This window comes from Cyanistes caeruleus, chromosome 28, assembly GCF_971803275.1.
Source record: "Cyanistes caeruleus chromosome 28, bCyaCae1.hap1.1, whole genome shotgun sequence".
Lineage (NCBI taxonomy): Eukaryota > Metazoa > Chordata > Aves > Passeriformes > Paridae > Cyanistes > Cyanistes caeruleus.
Window position 1 is genome coordinate 5,747,922 of NC_141728.1, and position 18,726 is coordinate 5,766,647.

Sequence of the window (18,726 nt, forward strand, 5' to 3'; positions counted from 1 at the left end):
ATTCTTTATTACACCTTCATGTATCAAGAATACTGAAACAGAATAAAAATCTTTCAAGTTTCTTGGGATGCATTAATATCATTATTTTCCATGCCATTTTATAAATCAAAACCAGCAGATATTATTAGAAATATATCATCTATATATATTTTATATGAATATATATATATATTCATTGTAAAATATCCACAAAATTTTGATCTATTTTTGAAGGCACTTCATTCAATAGAGACTTATTTTTAAATCTCAGTCATGACTACAACAATTTGCTGATTTGCCAACAATACAATTTACAAAGCTTCTAATTTTTGAATTGTCCAATTAAAATTCTCTCTTTCATATCCCTCTCCGATATGTCCAGCTTTCTGTTGTTTCTCTTTTGTTTTGTTGCTTTGCTTTTAGCGGTTTCACCGAAGTTGTCCGAGTTGTTTCACCGGTGGTTGCCAAGGCGACAGGGTTTCTGTGTGTGTGTGTGTATGTGTTTTGCCAAACTCGTCCGCCCCGGGCTGCTTTTGAATCTGAGAAAAAACTCTAAAAACTTTTATTTAGGGAGAAACTCCTTTTCAGGAGATAAATCCCTTTTTGGGCGACTGCTGTTTCTGCCAGAAAACGGACCCACGACCCTGAGATTAAGAGTCTCAGGCTCTGCCGTCTGAGTCAGCCGGGCCGACTTCCGGAAATTCACAGGCTCGGCTTCAGCACCGAAACGCGCATGCGCGGCTCGACAGTGGGACCCTGCCAATCTCCCCTCCCTGAGGGCCGGGTCCTCCTTGTCATGGATCGCGGCACTGGTCGCTTTGCGGGGTGTGCCTTTGTAGCTTTGGCCAGCCCCTTTTCTTTCGCTGTCTGTCTATGGCAGCGTCCTAATATTTTTTCTAATCTCTCCCCCCTCTGCTAGGGGTCACTCCGCGGCGCGGCCATCCTGCCGTCTCCCGCCGCTCTTTGAAGCCTTTCCTCTTGGGCAGCCTCTGACTCCGCCTGATGGGCGGGTGTTTTCGGGGTCGCCAGCTGAGCGAACACCCCACCTCGTGTCCCCTCTTGGGCGGACACATCTTCACCAGCCTTTTCTAACATCTGTGTGTTATTAAATTCGTCAGAGGGCGGGGTAAACTCCCTCCCTCACTCTGGCTCTGACGTGCATGGAGGGTGCAGGGTAGGGGGCTGTTCTAAAGGCGTGGTTTCAGAAACAGCGTGGAACTTTTCTAACTTTTTTTTTTTTTTTTTTTTTCCATCCCCCCCCGCGATTTCTTCTGACTGTAGTAATTCCAAAAAGATTCTATATAAACTATCATGTCTCTCCATGCAATTCTTTAACCTCCAACAACATAACAAACTGCTAACTCTGCTTTCTGAAGTAACACAAGCTTCCCGGTGTTCAGTTTTCCCTCGCATTCCTCCCTCGTCCGCCCCACGTTCTCTGAAGGGACGGGGGCAGGGGTGACCGTGCCGCTGGGGAATTTTCTGGGTTTCTCGTGCTTTCAGAAAGGGCAGTTCATCTCCTCACATTCCCGGGGCTCATAACTCTTTAAACCTCATATTTATATTTTCCTTCATATCCTGGGTTTAAACAATCTCTCTTTAGAAATACTCAATCCCATTATCTAGACTGTATACAGCTTACCAGACCTGGCTATCTTCAGATTAGTGACCAGCAGAATCCAATGTTCCGAGATTAGGGCCCTTGAAATTTCGGAATGTGATAGCAGATGTTTTTCTCCACACAGATTTCTTTCAGGAACTGATTGTTGTGATCCTGCAGGTGTTGATTGAAGCTTCTGTGAGTTTTTATAGCACAAACACGGGGCACCATTTGTAATTTCTCTCTCCTTGCCTCCTTTGGGCTGAATTCTCTGTGGATATAACTTTTCTCTAGTCTCTCAGCCTCCTTTGGGCTGAATTCTTCTGGGATCCTCCCTCGTGGCGAGTCCCAGTTCTCTCAGTCCTTATTATTCGAAGAAAACTCCCGAGCTCGTTAGAATCTTGTTTCTTGTGTTTATTAACAGGTGATCATAAAACTTGACCGATCTCTTCAGGCTGGTTCCAAAGTTAATCTTTGCAATTTGGCACATTTCTTTCTTTTTTCTGATGGTACAAACAAGGCCTTGTGGCACACTTCGTGTCTGATGAACAAAATGGCCCCAAACTACGCAGTTCTTTTATCTTTATACCTATTTTTACCCAATTAACAATAGACACGTATATTATTTTTCTTAATGACCCAATGACCCATCACCTCTGTGATGCACTGCAGCATTTTCTATCAAATCACTTACTATTACCCAAAAACCTATAGGAGAAGAACATGAAGAAGAAAGAAGAAGGGACAAGGGACAACACCCTAAATCCTCCATCTTGTCTGTCTCCTGTTCTCTAAACTTACTTTTTCACCCAGTGATTTAAAAAACTTTCTAATCTACACACTTAGATTTTTAGCTTTTTCTATCTAACTTTAATATTTGTTTTCATGTATCACCATGAAAACATGCTCATAAATTTCATATTATATGAAATTCAATGTTTTTCTAGGTCTTGTAACTAAGTATCAGAAACAAGGACACACACTCTGTATTCCAGACTCCAACAGGCAACAATCGTAGTAGAATTCCGTTCGGTCTGCGTCCGTGAGAGGCGTGCCGCTGAAGAGGTGTCGTTGGGAAGAAAGGATGGAGTAAATCTCCAGGGACATGCGGCAAAGGACCGAGTCACACGGAAGAGGCCTCTTTCTAAACTGCAATAATATTTCGCTGTAATTCTGGGTGTTTGGATCTAGCCTGGGCTTGTCAGCTAAGTCATAAACAAGCCAACTCGGCTCCTCAGCTCTCAATGAGTGTTTGAAACACATCCACAGAAGGCCAAGGCAGTAATGATTGCAGAGGAAAAATTCATGATTGAATGATTGCTGGGGAATAATTCCTTGTGTGATAAACGGGCCAGGAGACCAGCTCCTTTTAAAAAGGCCTTTATTAAGCAGCACAGCTCTGGGGTGGGGGGCCCGAGGGGTCGCGCACACCGCCACTGCTCCCACTGGACACCGCAGAAGAGGAGGATCCGTGCAGCTCTGTCACTAGGGCAGAGCTGGGCCTTCCTTCCTCACAGGAGTCCCCGGGAAGACTCGTTCTTTCAGGCTCGTAGTCTAGGCTGTCATCCCAGTCGAGTCTCCTCGAGGTTACGTCGGCCTCTGGAAAGAAGTCAGGGGACTCCTCTGGGTCTTCCTTGTTAGATGGTGCTGGTTCTATTCCTTCCCTTTTGCGTGGCTCGTTGTTTTGGGGTCTTTTCCAGTCTGGGTGCATCCCATAAGTCTCTGGTCTCTCTCGTTTGCATAAAAGTCAGTATGTCATCCTCCTCCTCAGGACGGTACAGCAACTCGGGAAAGGGATACAATGTTGCCATGTGGGAGTCTCGGAGCAGTGGGGGCAGTGCCTGGCTGAACACAGAACAAGAAACACAGGGTACAGCAACTTGGGAGAGGGGGCAGGGCCTGGCTGAACAAGGAACAAAAATATGGGGTACAGCAATTTGCGACAGGGGTACAAGGTAAGTAAACCTGGGACAGGGGTACAAGGTAAGTAAGGAGTTTACAAACAGCAACTGGAACGTATTATTCTTAACAATATCCTGGGACCAGGGTACAAGGTAAGTAAGGAGTTTACAAACAGCAACTGTAATGTTATAAATGCAACGGCAAATTAAAGATTAACAAAGATTAATTTATTATAAATTAATAAAGCAACAAACAGTGAGGAAAAAACCACAATAAATGGACAGCGCAGCGCTGGGTGGACAGGGTCTATACGCAAGGTATAGGTGTTCCCAAATCCACGTCTGAGGGTCCTCTGGCCTGGGTTTTTATAGGGATTTTATGTCCCCAGGCTAGAATTCCAACCAGTTTCCATTCACCAAATGTCCCTGATTGTCGGGTGAATGGATTTCCTGGCCTAGAACATTGAGTCAGTAAGTATCCGGGCAGAGTCTCCTCAAATGTAAAGTGAGTCTGTATGTATTTTAACATATTTCATCACAGCAGGATTGAGAGATCCGGGCTGGTGCCGATGGATATCTCAGAGGAGTAGTCTCTTCTTTGTCTTTCTTGATTGAGTTTCTGTAGTATGGGTTTGGCAGGTGTGGTGTTCGATTCTGGCAACGACCATCTTCCTGGGGCTCGTCCCTTTTGTCTTGCTTGATGGTCTCCGGCCGAAATCGGCCGGGCGTTGCCTTTCTCTGGAGGTAGACTTTTAGGCTGGTTCTTTTGTTTCTGTGATGGCCTGTGTCCTGTCTTTTCCTCCGAGTTGATGAGTCTGCTGAAACCTGTTATCTGGGGGGGGTTCTTTTGCAATTCGTGGTTTTTGGAAAAGGAATTCTATCTCGACCGGGAGGAGAATTCCTTATTCCATACTTACATTTAGTTATAATTATACATACTTTATTTAAACTTCTTATTCCGAATTTTTATTTACCCAATTCTTTATTACAGTCCCCCACCTAATAATTTGAACACATTAAAAATTCGTGTTTTCATACTTTTTCAGAGGAATATCAGGTTAAATAATGTCGTTTTCCTCTTGGTCTAATTCTTCTATATTTTCTGTGGACAACATATGTTTATTTTCAAATTCCCTCAATGCCTTAACCGCATTTCTATTCTCTTTTTCTTCCTCTAACTTCATGATTTTTTGAAAGAAGGGTAGTGTTTCCCTGTGCCTTTTCTGGGTCTATTGGGAGAGAGGCAATCTGCATTCCTTGAACGACAGAATGTATCAGTCTGATCAGACAAGGAATCAGGCAGGGTAGGAAGATGACTCCGGCAATAGAACATCCTATAAAGAATACTAGCTTTTTCCACCATGCCCCTTGCCCAAAAATTTGATCCCACCAAGAGGCTTGGAGAATCGAATTCCACTTCTGGACGGGTACATGGGCTACTTTCTTTATTTCAGCGGCTAGACCCTTTATAGTTTCTCCGAAGTCATCTATCTCCATGCAACACTCTGACTCGTTATATCTGCCACACACTCCTCCCTCCTCAGCTAGCAAATAGTCGAGAGCGAGTCTGTTTTGGTAGACAAAAGCTCTCATCTGAGAATGTTGTTTTGCTAGGAGTTCCAGGGCTTCTGAAGTGTGATTTGAAACAACTTCTACCACAGCCTGTAACCGAATGAGCCGATTAAGGAGGTAGATTGGGGTCCTGTATCCCCAGCTGCCATCATTTGCCCATGTTGCCGGTCCATAATATTGTATGATTCTTTCGGCGGGCCATTCCTCCCCCTTCCACTGGTGGTTACCTCCGGCTATTGGTAGTTCTCGTTTCAATTCCCTCTTTTGTCGGGCTAGGGTTTCAAAGAGGGGAGCACCTAAAGACCTGCTTTCATCTTTAGGTAGTGTAAAGAAGAAAGGCCGAATTATTCCGAGTGTGCATGACCCTTTCCAATTTCTGGGCAATTCACTGTATGCTTTTTTCCCGCATATCCAGTAAATCCCATCCGGTGCCTTCCAATCTCTGTTAAGTTTTTCCGGGTCCTCCCAATATTCCCTCAGGCCAAGAAAGGCATGGAAGGGATTTGCCCCGTCCTGTTTGTTCCAACATAGACCAATTAGATCTATCCATTCGCAATTATTTTCCCGAGATTGGCTCCAATAGCCCTCGGGTGATTCCGGCTGCCAAATTTTTGTCTTTTTATCTGAATTTACCGAGAGAGTTTTTACACACGGGGTGTAACCAACTAGCTCGGTGAATTCCCTTCCTTCCCGACTGACACAAAAAGTTCCAATGATCCTCTTGTCAATTACCCACCCCTCTGGTCGCCGGGTTGTTTTGGATAATTTTAATCCTGTCCACTTAAGTAATTGTTCTGGGGTTAATCCTTCTCCCTTCCATGGCCATCTTTCGGCTGATTTCAGGCCACCACATATCCAACAGTTAGTCAATCCCAATTCGGTAGCTATTTCCTGCATCAGATCTATGAATAGATTCTGATTAGGGCTAGGTAGCTTCCAATTATCGTATTGTTTTTCTAGTTGTTCGTATTGTTCACTGAGAGAGTTTAACCTCTCCTGTTCGAGTCTTTTTTTCTTATTTTCCATTTCCTGCCTTTTTAGTTCAAGAGTTAATTGTTTTATTTTATTTTCGGGGTCTGAACCATCCTCGTCTTTTGCGAAACAGATCACCTGATCAAACTGCAGACACACTCTATCATCGTCATTTTTCAGTAAATCTAAAACTATCGGTTCATTACTGAATGACACTTTTGTTTCATGTTTCAGGTTCTTCCCTTCCCAGTACAATTTCCCCCCCATGGCACAATATTTTAAGTTTGCTTTATTGTAACACAAGGGGTTGACTCTGTGGTACGCAATGAACGTTGACTGTTTCTTTCCTCCAATCCAGACAGTTTTATTACACTGCCCGCAGACCGAGATTGGGGAAATCCCTCCTATATCTCTCTTATTTCGTAGGTGGGTCGCTTGGACCTCTTTTTCCCCTGTGTTATGGGGTTGCCTTTTTCCAGTACCTATCCCCGGGGTGGAGCACCAAATTTTTCCTTCCCGCTTACACAGGTCCATTTGGGTACCGTTTGCCCAACATTCTCCTGCGTGCAACTCCGGAGGGCAGGCAATCCATGGCTCGGTTCGCGAGACAGTTGGGCACTGCTCACACTTCCCCAGGGAGGTCGTCCCCGGAGACGCCTCGGGGCCCGTTCTCTCGGTCCAGCACATGGCTAGGTTCAGGATCGTCAGGATTCCCCACAATCGCATCCCTCTGCCATTCCCTCCGCCCGTATAGGAACATACGGCGGGGATAACCATCTTCTTGGCAGCAAGGACTGTCTTCAGGGGCCCTTGACGTTCTGATGGCAAACCTCCTTTTAAAGGTTGCCCACCGAGATGCCTTGATCGTGCCGCTCCTGCACGGTACTTTTACGTTCCGGCGGCACTCTATTATTAGAGGTTCCGCCTTACAGTCCAAATGGCCTCGTAATCCTTTTTGAAAAAATCGGAACCACTCAGGAGAGTCGAGTTCCAAGATACCCACCCGGGTAGCAAGTGCTAGAAAAAGGTTGGTCTGTTCTAATTCCTCTTTGTAACACGCGGCACACAACCCTTTCGGTTTTTGCCCTCCCAAACAATGAGTCACCCACGTTTGTTTACAATATGCACACTTAAAATGTACAAAAGGAAAACAATAACATTCAAAATTGGTGCAACTTATCCTGTCTTCGTTGCTCATTGGTTGTTCCGCTGAAGCCTGATTTTCAAATCTCCCGGAGGGGTTACAATTTTCCACTCGGGGGAGTCGCGAACCGAAACTTTCTTCACTCGGGAAGAGTGTGTCCAGCCCTTTTCAGCTGTGCGAACCGCGGTGTCTGTAGTCAGGAGGACGAGGAATGGTCCTTCCCAGTGGGGACTGAGGGGTTGCTCTTTCCACACTTTGATCAGTACCTTGTCCCCTGGTTGAATTTGGTGGATCGGAAATCCCAACGTGCTGCTTTGAGGAATCAATCCTCTTCTCCTTAACTCCTGTAAGTTTTTATTTATAGAAATGAGATAAGGTTGGAGTTGAACATCCTCTGTTTGAGGATGTTCAACCGGCATACCATGCTTGTACGGCATTCCATACAACATTTCAAAGGGGGATAGTCCTGTTTCTGAGTTCGGCATGGTTCTTATATTCAACAATGCCAAGGGGAGACATTTGACCCAGGACATTTTTGTTTCAATTGTCAATTTGGATATTTGTGACTTCAATGTCTGATTCATTCTTTCCACTTGCCCCGAGCTCTGAGGGTGCCAAGGAGTATGATATTGCCATCTGATCCCTAACGCATCGGACAACTGTTTGATAATTTTTGAGGTGAAATGTGTACCCTGATCCGAATCAATATGGTCTACAATACCATACCTAGGAATTATTTCCTCCAGTAGAATTTTAGACACTGTTTGAGCCGTGGCCTTAGCTCTGGGAAAGGCCTCTACCCAATGTGTCAATTTATCTACTATAACCAATAAATATTTATTTCTGCCAATTTTCGGTAATTCCGTGAAATCCACTTGGATTCTTTCGAATGGTCGATATGAGATTGGCCGACCTCCCCAATTGGTTTGCCGAAAATTCGCTCTGTTTACCTTTTGGCATATCACACATCCCTGTATCTCTTGTTTTGCAAGCTCGAAGATTCCCTTACACCCGAAGAATTTTAAAAATTGTTCAGCCAATGCCCTGGTTCCCCAATGGGTTTGTGCATGTAGTCTTTTGAGTATCCCTTTTGCTATTCCCTTCGGGACCAACTCCCTCCCGTCAGGTAACCACCATTTACCCTCTTTGAAATGTCCCCCTACCTTTTTGAAGTCTTCCTGCTCCTTTTCTGAAGGAAGCACTGAAACCTCTGGGGGTTCCCTTGGGACTAGCTCAGAAATACTTACGGTTAACAATGCCGCTCTTTTCGCCTCTTTATCCGCTAAATTGTTTCCCCTTGTATGGAATTGTCGTCCGGTCTGGTGTCCTTTTACATGAACCACAGATATCTCCAGTGGCTCCCTGACTGCTTCTAAAATTTGTCTAATTATTTCCTCATGTACCAATCCTTTTCCTTTAGTGTTGATCAGACCCCTTTCTTCCCAAATTTTCCCGAAGGTATGTACTATCCCAAATGCATATCTTGAATCGGTATAGATGGTTCCCCTTTTTCCCTTCAAGCCTTTGAGGGCTTTTAGGAGAGCAAAAAGTTCACAAGCCTGTGCTGACCAATTTGCTTTTAGGGGACCCGATTCTACAGTCTGTCCTGTTATACCATTTATGATGGCATAACCCGATTTACGTTTTCCCTCCATCATTCTCGAGGAACCATCGATAAACCATTTTTCTCCTCCTTCCAATTCCTGATCCTCCAGATCGGGTCTTACTTTAGTTTGTAATTCCACTGTTTCAATACAATTATGTAGTAGCTTTCCCGTTGGTTCCCCGTACAAAAATTGCGCAGGGTTTTGTGCAGAGGTTGTCCTTAATTCCAATCCTGGCGAACTGATTAACATGGCTTCATATTTCAGAAGCCTTGAATCGGTCAACCATTTCTCCGCTTTTTGTTGTAAGATATTTCTTACATCATGTGGAGTATAAACTATCAGGGGAGCTCCAAACGTTACCTTTTTGGCTTCCCCAACCAACAGTGCTACTGCCACAATTGCTTGCAGACACGTGGGCCAGCCCCGACTGACTGGATCTAGGATTTTGGACAAAAACCCTATAGGTTTCTTCTTTTCTGCCCATTCCTGGGTTAAAACTCCTTGTGCTGTTTGTCCACTTATGTCGACAAACAGTTGAAACTCTTTTCTGATGTCTGGTAATGTTAAAACTGGAGCAGTGACAAGGGCATTCTTTAGTTCTTGAAATTTAATTTCGTCTTGCCCTGTCCATTTTAATCGATCTGTATTTAGCCTTTCATACAGAAATTTCACCTTTTCACTGTATCCCTCAATCCACTGTCTGCAATATCCCATGAGCCCTAAAACTTGCCTAATTTGTCTCTTGGTTTGTGGGGCAGGAAGTTCAAGGATTCCCATCACCCTTTCGGGATCTAATTTCTTTTTCCCTTGTGATATCCAATGTCCAAGATATTTTACTTCGGGCTCAGTGAATTGCAGCTTGGATTTAGACACTTTCAACCCCTTTTGTCCCAGAAAATTCAGCAGGGAAATGGTACATTTCTTCACCTGCTCTTCCGTGATCCCGGCGATTAGCAAATCGTCTACATATTGTAACAGTTTTGTCCCTTCCTCTGGAGTGAATTGGGTGAGTAGCTGCTCTAAGGCTTGTCCGAACAAGTTCGGAGATTCAACGAATCCTTGTGGAAGGACCGTCCACCGCAATTGCTGATTTCGATTGGTATCTGGGTCCTCCCACTGGAAAGCGAAAAAATCCCTACTCCCTTCATCTAGAGGACATGTCCAGAAAGCATCTTTTAAATCAATTACACTATACCATACATCCTCTGGTGAGAGTCTGTTTAGTAAAGTGTAAGGATTTGCTACTACCGGAAACCTGGTTCGGGTTCTAGCATTTACAGCTCTCAAGTCCTGAACCAATCGGAAGTTCCCATCGGCTTTCTTTACTGCCAGGATGGGGGTGTTATGTGGGGACATGCAGGGCTCGAGCGTGCCTCCTTTAAGCAGCTCGTCAATTATTAATTTCAAACCCTTCCTCCCTTCGGCGGGGATGGGGTATTGTCGGATCCTTATCGGATTCTCTGGATTCTCAATTTCAATTTTGATGGGAGCAATATCTAATTTTCCCACTTCCCCCTTTGAGTGCCATACTCGGGGGTCAATTTCCTTTTCATCTTTTGAAGTTAAATGCAACACCTTCACTACTAATTCTGAATTTTTCACAATGATATTTATTCCTAAAGCTATAATCATATCTCTTCCCAACAGGTTGTAGTCGGCTTCTTCTACAAGCAACAAATTTCCTAAACATATCTTATTTTCTGACTCGATTTCCACCTCCTTGATTACCGAGACTTTGAATGGATCTCCTTTTGCGCCAATTACAATTACTTTTTCTTTACTCGTTTCACACCCTATAGGCAATTTCTGCAGGGTGCTTCTCTCAGCCCCGGTATCAACCAGGAAACTCATTTCCTGGCGGTGGGGACCTACCTTCAATTTTATCAAGGGCTCCTTTGCTGTTACTGTCCCCATTTGGAAGAGCCCAAGACCCCCCTAATCTTCTTTAAATATTTGTTCATCTTTTATTCGTTTCCTGCAATCCTTTTTTATGTGTCCTACTTTCTTACAGTAGAAGCACTCAGGAGGATCCTTTCGAGGAGGAGTTTCCTCCTTTTGGGATCCTTTTTGTTTTTTAGGTATCGGCTTTCCCTGTTTCTGTTCGTGTTTTTGAACTTCTTTTACTGCAGCCACTAATATTTTGGCTTGAAGTTTCTGTTTTTCGTCTTCTCTCCTCATATAAACCTTCTGAGCTTCCCTTAGAAGCTCTTGGAGACTCTTCTCCTGCCATCCATCAATTTTCTCCAATTTCTTCCTAATGTCCTCCCATGATTTAGCCACAAACTGCGTTTTCAGCAGGACCTCCCCCACCGGAGAACTGGGATCAGTCCCGGAGTAAATCTGCAGACTTCTCCGCAGCCTTTCTACCCATTCGGTAGGGGATTCCTCCTTTCCCTGACATTCCCCAAATACTTTGCTAATGTTCTGTCCTCTGGGGACCGCCTCTCTTATTCCTTGCACGATGATATTCCTCAAATCCATCATGCTTCTTCTCCCTTCTTCGGTCTGGGCGCTCCAACTCGGGCTTACGCTCGGCCACTTTTGGTCACCGGGTGTTCCCTGCGGGTGCCGCCTTTCCCAATCCCTGATGCCCGCCTGTTTAATCATCTCTCTCTCTTCCTGGCTAAACAGGGATCTCAGGATGGCCATGAGATCTTCATAGGTGTAAATACTACTCCCTAGAAAATCGTCTAATCTTTCGGCCACTCCAAATGGGTCATCTAGCAGTCGCCCCATTTCTTTTTTGAATGCTCGTACATCCCCTGAGTTAAGGGGCACGTTTACAAATCCAATTACTCCGGGGGCGGTTGGCACTTCCCTGAGAGGGAACATTCGGTGCCCACTTTCTGTCTCTCCCCATTCTCCATTCCCTATTTTTGATTTCCACCGAGTCCTGCTTGCAGGAGGGGAACTGGAGTTTGCGGGAGGGTTTCCCCTCATTGCTGGCGGGATGTCTGCCGCAGCTAAATGACTCAGAGGGTTCCCTTCGGATACTTTCGGTGGTCCCAGCTGTGGTGGCCGGACCGGGATTTGTGGAGGGGGTAAGCCCCATCCTTGCGTCAACACCGACTCCAAAGAGGGTGCGGTGGCTGGGTTTTCTGCAGGTGGGGGGGTAGTGAGGGTTTCTGGCACTACTCGCGGTGGTTGAGGGGAGCGTGCCTCTGCTAGTTGCCCCATGGAACCCTCGGGTGCTGATGGTACTACTTGGTCCATCACCGGAGGCTCTACTGGCCCGCGGTATGGAGGGGGTAAGTGATCCAGGGGTTCCCAGGTCTCTGTCTTATGTTCGTTTTTCTGTTTCACTGGAAACAGCCGCACTCTGGTATTTAACCAGAGTTTGGCATACTCTTTCTCCTCGCCGTCTGGCGAGACCTTTTTCTCTACGTGTGCGAGTAATTCCCTGCACGTCCATTTATCAAATGTTCCCAATATTGGCCAAGTGAGACATTTTCTCAGTTCTTGTCCTCCCCAGATCTCGGCACAGTAATAAATCATTTTTGCCTTTGATTTTTCTCGTCTCTCGGGACAAATTTCCCAATTTCTCAACATCCACCCTAAAGGACTCTCTGGTGGGATGTCTAGCATTTGCTTTGATTCTTCTGATGGGCTTTTCTCGTTATCTAGTTTCTGCGTTTTACTTTTTCTCTGTCCCATTTTCTTACGATTCTTACCTGCTCTGCGTTGTGTTCGTCTTTTTCTTCGTCTGAAAGTCCTAGATCGCACCAATACTTACCTCTCGGTTAGCTGTACCGGGGTTTTCTCGATGTTCCGACTTTCTAAATCTTTTGGCTGAGAGAGTTTACCAGTTCCAGAGCTCGACTGGACGTCCCTTCCTCTCTCAGCCCCCTTTGATCGGTCCCCTGAGACTCCCTTTAGCCTCAGGCTTTACGAGTAAGGAAAGAGAGACACTTTCACACAGAATCGCTTCCTTCGCGGCCGGCCAATTCCCTCGCGGGAGGATGGAAACGCGGCCTTGAAGTCCACACTCGCTTCGTGACCAGGTCACGTCTCTCACAAACTCGCCCGATCACCCGCTCAACCTCACAGTACTTACAGCAATTTTCCTGCGAGGGCGTCTTCGTGCACGTATGACTTTTTATGAGCTACCAAGCCGCGGCTTTCCCGAAGGCTCCTGCCTTCCCGAGCTCTCTGGATCCGTTCCTCTTTATTATGGTTTTTCCTCAGCCTAAATTTGGTTCGGCAATCGGAGCGAACTGCGGAGGGTCTCTGCTCCCCAGGCCGCTGAAATCAGCGGGGGTACCCCCCTGGACAGCGAGATTCTCCCACAGTTTCTTCCGATCCGAGTCACGGCACCAATCTGTTATAAATGCAACGGCAAATTAAAGATTAACAAAGATTAATTTATTATAAATTAATAAAGCAACAAACAGCGAGGAAAAACCACAATAAATGGACAGCGCAGCGCTGGGTGGACAGGGTCTATACGCAAGGTATAGGTGTTCCCAAATCCACGTCTGAGGGTCCTCTGGCCTGGGTTTTTATAGGGATTTTATGTCCCCAGGCTAGAATTCCAACCAGTTTCCATTCACCAAATGTCCCTGATTGTCGGGTGAATGGATTTCCTGGCCTAGAACATTGAGTCAGTAAGTATCCGGGCAGAGTCTCCTCAAATGTAAAGTGAGTCTGTATGTATTTTAACATATTTCATCACAGCAGGATTGAGAGATCCGGGCTGGTGCCGATGGATATCTCAGAGGAGTAGTCTCTTCTTTGTCTTTCTTGATTGAGTTTCTGTAGTATGGGTTTGGCAGGTGTGGTGTTCGATTCTGGCAACGACCATCTTCCTGGGGCTCGTCCCTTTTGTCTTGCTTGATGGTCTCCGGCCGAAATCGGCCGGGCGTTGCCTTTCTCTGGAGGTAGACTTTTAGGCTGGTTCTTTTGTTTCTGTGATGGCCTGTGTCCTGTCTTTTCCTCCGAGTTGATGAGTCTGCTGAAACCTGTTATCTGGGGGGGGTTCTTTTGCAATTCGTGGTTTTTGGAAAAGGAATTCTATCTCGACCGGGAGGAGAATTCCTTATTCCATACTTACATTTAGTTATAATTATACATACTTTATTTAAACTTCTTATTCCGAATTTTTATTTACCCAATTCTTTATTACATGTAACATATTATTCTTAACACTTGGGAGTCACAAACCTGAGACACATGGAATTCTGAAGGTGGAATTCTAGTTTCAGCTTTGGGCACCTGAAGGAGGACAGGAGTCCTTTGCCATATAAAGGGAAGCCGAGTGCCCCAGTGCATCAGGTGCAGACAATGAGGCGTTCAGGGAACGAGCAGCGAGCCCTTTCCACCCCTGCCCTCACACCCAGTGGCAACAGCAGCGGGTATCAGACAAACCTCCATCAAGTAGCAGCAGCTGAGCAGGTGAACCAGTGCATGGATTTGCAGGGGGGATCTTGCTTCTTTTTCCTTTTGATTTCATCTTCCCAGTCCCTCCAAAGCGTCCCTAGAAAAAATGGGGATGATGAGGATGAAAGTAGTTTAAACTAAAGGAAGCAACTCTTCAGTCTATGTTTGAACTGGGGGGAATCCCCCTTCACCTGTGATTTTAAGGGTGTCGATCAAATGAAAACCTGCCTTTTCCATGATCCTAGGGGTTTCTAAGTCACTAGGGAATCCCCGAGTTCCATTTTAAATGGAAGGGAAAAAAATATTGATGGCATTTTGTGGATTTAAATTGAGGATAACTCCCCCATTTTCATCATCCTAAAGTTTAAGCTGAGGGGAAAGCCCTGTTGTCCCTGCTTCTAAAGGATTTTAATTTAGGTAAAAATTTCCCTTTTCCCATTGTTTGAGGGATTTGAGGAAAACCTGTCCTTTTTTTGCTATTTTAGGGGATTCAATTGACAGGGAGAACTTACTTTTTTGTTATTGTATCAGTTTAAATGGAGGTAAACAGTCCACGTTGTCTCAGGGTCCGGGGTTAAATTGCAGGAATCGCCACCTTCTCCAGCATTCGAAGGGTTAAAATCAAGCAGTGCCGCCGCATTCGAGGGCGCTTCCCCTCGTCGCCCAGCAGGAAATCTCTTGCGGCGGAGCATTCCCGGCATTCGTTCCCCGGGGCATCGCCGAGGCGGAGCGGGTCTTTGCACCTGGACGGGAAGAGCCGATTCGGTCCCTGCCGCCATGTCCGCGGGGCTCGGGTGACGCCGAGGCTCCCTCGCGTCGGTGCCGGCGCCGCGGGGCTCTCCCGGAGCCGGGGCTGCCCCCGCCTGCCGGAGGAGCCGCTTTCCCGCCGGGAGCCGCGCTCCGTCCAGGGCCAGGAGAGCCGAGTGCCGGCGCTGCCGTGGCTCGTGTGGCTTTCCCGGTCCCCCCGCACCAGTCCGGGAGCGAGTCCCGGCGAGGGCTGCCGGGGGACACTCGTGGCTTGTCAGCCTCAGCGTTCGCTTGCAAAAGTCACCGAAAGGAAGAGAGGCAAAAAAAACCCAACCCCGACCCTCCAGGCTTCTCGTCTGGGGGCTTTGTTGGTATTGCCCTTTAATTGATCCGTACCTTTAAGTAGCGAAGCGAGTGTTTTCATGAAACAGCGTTCACTATATTTTGCACTCTGTCACGAGACTTTCATGTTTTTCCTTTGCCGTGTCAAGACAGCGGCAGGAGAGTCGCAGATCCAAGCCGAGAGCGTCCCGTGCATCTGTCGTTCATCGATATGTTTGCGGTGTTCATTTCACCCGGATACATGTCGACGCTTCAATGACGATTCTAGGGAATTTTCCAGGTCTCAAACAGACACGAGCAGTTGATGGTTGCTAGAAAGGTACTTCTTGTATAAAAGCATCAGTCTCAAAGCCAAGAGTTCATAGGGTTTAAGTCTTTGCTAAAAACTTTCGGCATCAAGTCTCGAATTCTGAGCTGCAGCTTGTCAGCATGGCATTCCGTCATCCCGGGCCATAAAAGCAGTCGGTGACGACGATGGTGCTGCTGCTCTTCTTCTTTGGATGGTTTTTTTTTCCCATCCTCATTACAGGAGGTTAAATTCATAATCATCCAATCAGCTAAAAACACACTTCTAAAGCAATACTTTCTACACCAATCCAAACTTCATTCTAACATGCAAAAGCAATGTTCTTTTTACTTAAATCTTACATATAGGGTATTATATTTTTACATGAATAATCCTATCTGTTCTTATCGAAGAATGCCAACTCTATTTTCATGATGTCCAGCGCTAAGCTGAATCCGCAAAGGGTATTACCACTGAACCTTAAACTGGGTAATAAGGCTTTTCACTAGCTAACACTGACTCTTAGGGCAGTTAAGCTCTATTTTTACCTACTTAAAACTAAAACTTACACTTTTACTCTATAGCTACGGTTTAATATCTTTTAATTGTTTTCTCTCTCTGAGGAGCTCAGAGAGGCTTTTATTTTGGATTCCAACAGAAGCAGGCTCAGAGAATCATTTCCAAAGGCAGTTATTCAGTCCTCCTCCGATTTGAAGTTTATCGGCTGCGTACAGACTCCGAGATGCTGGTACAGTGTTTTAGTGGCTAACAGTAATTCTATATTACTATATATATATATGATATATATCACCTATGTTATTAATAATGTTTATTATCTAATTAATATCTAACTACATTAAGTTTTCATTCATTATGTATATAGTTTTGTTTTGATATTCATATGCACAATAGAAGTATATCTTACTTTGAAAAGCAAAAGGAATTGATGCCCTTAGAACATTCCATTAATATAGTATGCGCATTAGAAATTTAGACCACAATTCATTTTGAATAATGAAATATTTACACCAAAAATTTAGAAAAGATCATAAGATCTGAATTCACAATTAAGCGTACCACAGCTAAACTTAAACGATTCATTAACATAAAGGCGAGAGATGCCTACGTTTTGTCGACAGGTTCAAAAGAGTCCCCCGTTCATCTGACCGGACACCGACCGCCTCCGAATATGCGAGACCCAGTAAACAGTGAAGTCACCCTACAGCCTTAGTACTCAAAACAAGACCAGAAGCAGAGCTGCCAGGACACAGTTACACCCGAGAGCTACACAGACAGTTTTCCCACAGAAATTTTATGCTATCATCATAATGTTGTGTTTCTACTAATTTTGTTCACTCACTCCCTCTTTTCAGGATATGAAAGAACCTTCAGCGATGTTAAGGATCAACATTTTCAGCCGATAGACTTTCACCACCTTAAACAGCACATCTGGAGTCTCAGCTATTTGGACCGTAAACCAACAGTCATTTTTTCATTTCCCTGGAGGACATTGGACGTTATTTTTGCTCCGTTTACAAAGCTGCGAACCTTGGGATTTATATTAATGTAAAGGGCGTAAAAAAGACCAGTGGAGTATTGTAAAACTCATCTGGCAAAAGCCTTTTAAAAGGTATTAGCCTTTGCCTGGCTATTCTTGAAGCAGAACATAAAGCATTTGCAAAAGACTCAGAAGATGCCCAAATTTTGTAAAAAAAAAAAATAAAAAATTTAGCATACACAGAACAGCTGTATCTTATCTTTGGTCAGTACATGAACAACATTGGAAAAAAAAGGAATATGCTGAAAAATTTGCTTGAAAATTAAAAAATCTGAGGAAAGAGCCTTTTGCCAAAAGATGACCTTAGAGAAATATGGAGTTCTGTCAAATGTTAAGCTCGAATTTTGGTTTGTTTGCCATTAGTAGCGTAGCTTTGCCCGTTAGCCAGCCTAGAACCAATGTTTGTGTGACTTAGGCTAATGCTTTAGCTTTAGATACCATATGCTTATCCATTATTACCGCAGAAAAAACATTAATGGAGTTTTTTTAGTGCAGAGGGAAAGGGGAGATGTTGGAAATGGAAAAACAGAAACTTCCACAGATGCCGAAGTGTTCGGTCTGCAGCCTCGGAAAGAGCTTGGGTTTAATGTAACTATGAAGGTACACAGACACCGGGTAGAAAAATGATCAACTGATGTTCCTACAGTTATAAGTAAGAATATGTCTTAAGTAAGAGATTATATTAGGTAAAATAGCATGAGGTTTAAGCTGTAGTAATGCGAGTTGCAGAACAGGCTAAGGATCTAGAAGCTATAATAGAAACAAGCGTACATGACCCGTCAGCAGCTAAGGGACAGATGCAGTACAGCAAAATTAAGCAAAGGCGATAGGTCAAGAAACGAAACAAAGTCACAAACCTTTAAGCTTCTTACTATCAATAACAATCACTATTCTTTCATTGCACTCCTAGAAGACAAAAACAGCAGAGATTGTAACAAATAACAGAACTTTGGTACAATCAAGGGTGTGTTAGACTACATCTTCTTCCATCCAAAAGCAGATGTTTATAGGTGTTTCATCTCAGCTGCTTCAACCATAGTCATCTTATCTCTAAAAGAAAATAACTATACCATTTAGATAAGCATCTTTTAACAAAACTTGAGACCATTTAGATTAAAGAACATCTCAATACAAAAAACATTTGACAGAAAACTGATAAGTTAGTTAGACCTAAACATAATAAAGCTTTACTGTACTTAATTCCATTCAGATACACTTATTTCTATTAATTACACTTCATTCTATTATTACAAAAAAAGACAGCTCGAAGTTTGGTATAGAACAATTGAACATAACATATCAACAACATGGATTTACTATAAAAATTATAAAGATCTGACAAACACATGATGATTTTATATAATTTTGCCTTAAGAATAACACAAAATAACTGCAGAAATTATTGAAAATACTTATCCATAACCGGAATTTTTTCTGGTGCAAACAAGTTTATCAGGGCTTTTAAAGCATAGTTTTAATAAAGAAAAAACCAATAGCAACATATATACACGCTTCTAAAACAATAGTTTCTACCCCAATGCGGACTTTATTCTAATGTGCAAAAACAAAGTTCTTTTTACTTAAATCTTGCGTATATGGTATTATGTTTTTTACGTGAATAATCCTATCTGTTCTTATCCAA

The 18,726-nt window shown here is 44.2% G+C and overlaps 1 protein-coding gene across 1 annotated transcript in view; it reads left to right on the forward strand.

Moving 5' to 3' along the window:
• LOC111942230 (IgGFc-binding protein-like) overlaps window positions 1–17,266 on the forward strand; it is a 43,161-nt gene extending 25,895 nt beyond the window's left edge. The window contains exons 5-6 of the transcript XR_015279708.1: window positions 16,185–16,274; window positions 16,900–17,266. The gene's annotated coding sequence lies outside the window, so the exon portion shown is untranslated. The remainder of the gene's footprint in view (window positions 1–16,184; window positions 16,275–16,899) is intronic.
• The last annotated feature ends 1,460 nt before the right edge of the window (window positions 17,267–18,726 follow it).